A 3,422-nucleotide genomic window follows, 5' to 3' on the forward strand; every position below is an offset into this window, starting at 1 on the left:
AGCAGGACAATTTGAGCAGGACTGGGACCTCACAAAAGAGGTGGTTAATCTCATTAGAGCCACAGTAGGGCAGGTGCATTGTGTAAGTTGTAAGAATCAAAACATCTGCAGAGAAATGTGTATATACTTCCTACTGGATAACACTAATGGCAACTGAGGCAGCCAGCAGGTTTTTGTCTCCTGTGAAGAAATGCCAGACATTATGGTTGATGAGGCAATAACTGCACTTCCCTGGGAACTGTGTTGATTTAGGCTAAAGATTTTCTAAACTTAGCATTTTTATGTCTGGCTTCGGACCCACGTCCATGTAGAGCTACAACAGTAACTCGTGTTATGTTCATGATGTTTGTGCAGAATTGACTACAGCGGGGATCGGCACCCTACTAGTTGCAGAACCTTTGAATCTGGCCCGGGGAGCCGCCCGCCCCTGCACACCCCGGATAAGCCATGGCTCCATCCTGCGGCCACACCACCCAGGCTCGGTATCATCTGCCTCTGCCCTCATGCCCCACTCCCTCCCTCACTGTGACAAGTGTTGATCTGCAACCCCGCTTCCCTTCCCTCTCCCCTTCCACCACACCTGACTTACCATCTGCAGCTCTCCAAGCCCCCAGGCTGCGCTCTTCACTGCCTACATGCTGCACTGCAGCTGCGCAAATGCAAGGTCATTTGTTGACCAAATTATTGGCTGCATCAGGCTGATTTCAGATACAACCATTTTTCTTTATCATGAGTCGGGGGCATGTTACCCTGGATCTGTGGGGGGGTGGGGAAGGGTGGTGTGGGCTGCAGCTGCAGGCTGGATCCAAGGCTGCACCAGGCTCTTCTTGGTGGGTACTGGGCTTGGGGCAGGTGGAGGCAGCACTGGGGAGGGAGGGGCTGTAGCCACCCCAAATTTCACCATGGCCCCCACCATAGCCTCCCCTCCCATTGCCACCACCGCCCACCCAGCACAGCCCTGGCTCTTCCCCTACCTCCACCTGTGTGATGGCAAGAGCTGGGGCTTCGCTGGGCTGGGGGTGGAAGTGCTGGAAGGGGGAGCTTGGGGTGTAACAGCAAAATATGGGGTGGCTGGAACCCTCACTCCACCTGGTAGCCCCCTCCCAGCACCACCACTGCCTGCCCCAAGCCCAGCCCAGCCCAACCCTTGACAAGAAGAGCCTGGCAGAGCCCCGGCTCCAGCCCGCAGCTGCAGCCTACCTGCCCAAGCCTGTACAGCTTCGTAGGGCACACTCCCCAATCTGTGCCCTTCCAGATGAGCTGCAGCTCTTTCCTGCACCCCTCCTGCCTTGATTGGGCAGCATCTGCCCCTGCCCCTCTGCCTCACTTCTTCCCTCTCCATGGCAGGTCTTGATCTGCCCTCCCCATGCCCCTTCTCTCACCCCTCCCCTTCCACCACACCAGACATACCAGCTGCATGCAGCTCTCCATGCTACACTGTAAATCAGCTCAGTTTAAGCAGATATGCCTCCTTAAAAATCAGCTATTGTATCAGCCCCCAAAATCTTTATTGGTGCACCCGTATTGTGAACGTTATCTATAGTATGAGGAGGAGCCCTTGGCAAGGCAAGGATGCACATAGGGGTAGGAGAAAGCATTCTCTGTCCCGAACACGTCAGCATTTAACAAATACATTCTGAAAATAGCCAATACCTACTCCCAGGAAAGTTTCTATAGGAACTCTGAAAGCCAATTTCCCACTTAAAAAAGAATGGTTTAAATAAAAAAAAATTCCAATCCACTGGATTTCTGTTGTCCAGTTTTCATACCCCTTAAAAGCATCTGAGATTCAGAGGCTAAATTCTCAGTTGTTCCTGGATATCGAAATACAGTAACTTGGGAGCCAAAACTGAGATAGACTAGATAAACAATAACTGCTGGTGTGACCAGCTATAGGCTGCTAAGAAAAGGAAAAAGAAAGTAAAAGAAGAAAAGAATATAGCAAAAGCTGCTTAAATACTACAACAATAATTTTCATGAAGGTAAGTGAAACAAAGTTATTCTTATTTTGCTAGATCTCTTTGCCATATCATTTCAATTCTACCAAACCATTAATAAAATAAAATTAAAAAGAAATAACAGTTCTAAAATGCTTTTGATAAAAACTGTCAATCAGTATTTCAATTAATGTGTATGGATTTTATGTAGTGGAACAGGATATTTCACTTTTTTAAGGGACGTCCCACCCATATTCAAAGATTAATTCAGAACACTTGTAGCATCTGCTTGAATGACACACACTGCAAAATACACCATGAAGCGCCTGACCTGTTGTACAGGTACAACACCTGAAGACTAGCTTCCATAACATTAGGAACAGAAAAACCCTCTGAACTAAAAGCAGTTGCCTCTTCATACTAGATAAAAGGCCACAATCTCACTGGCTTCTCTATTTCTGCAGGGGTGGTGGTTGCTCTGCTGGACCAACTGGTGTTCAACTGTGTGGAAGATATGGTGGCCTTGCTATGCTCTGAGTTCACAGGCCAATGTACTCCATCACAGATAATCTCTAAGTATACATGACTAGCCAGCATTGAGCCAGCCAGCCTTGCCACTTTAAACTGGCGTGATGTGGTTTTGCCAGACAGCCAGCTTTATACTGTCGACTACAACAAGCCGATGCCCTGGGAAACTGATACGATAAACCTGATTACCCATGGATTAGTTGTACATTATTGATGAATTGGCATGATAAGCATTTTTTTTTTTACATCAGATAGACTAATATGTGGTAATTTTATCTCGTAAGCTTTTTAAGTTCTCTAAAACTGGTGATAAAGACCCCAGCTTTGCCTCACAAACTCTCTTGTCAGGCAGGGACCCTGATCCTTGCTGTGTTGCCCCTCTGCAGCTGAACCAAGATCAGCGCCTCTTTGAAACCTAGTCTCTGGAAGATCGGTAAAACGTTTTTTGCCTGGTTAACTGGCCACCTGTTGGAGAGCTATATAAGACCTGGTAACTTGAAGATTTCTTTCTGTCCTAATAATTCTGTAACTCTCTTCGTTTAATGGGTATTTCTTTGAAATCAGCAGCTTGCTATGCTTTATCTGTATTGTCTTAGCAATTGCCTGTGGTTTGTATTCTAATATTGGAAGTGCTGATAAGATTTCTTTGTGTCTGTTTTTGGAGTGTGAGATTTTCCTGGGGCCGGCTTCACAAACCATACTTGATCTCCAGAATCTCCCTGGGGCTCTGCAGTCCTCTGCCTCGGTGCCTGCTTTCCTTCTGGCTGAGTGAACTAGAAACCTAAGAGCTCAATAACCACCAAACTTTGTACATACCATGTCAGTGCAGAAAGATAACTAGGATTTCGCCCCTCACATGCAAAGCTAGGGACAAGGGAAAGTCTTGAAAGAGTTTCATAGTTTCATATTTTCATAGTAGCTAGAGTCAGGAGGGACCTGAACAGATCATCTAGCCTG

Source organism: Alligator sinensis, unplaced genomic scaffold, assembly GCF_000455745.1.
Source record: "Alligator sinensis unplaced genomic scaffold, ASM45574v1 scaffold1616_1, whole genome shotgun sequence".
In the NCBI taxonomy this organism is placed as follows: Eukaryota; Metazoa; Chordata; order Crocodylia; family Alligatoridae; genus Alligator; species Alligator sinensis.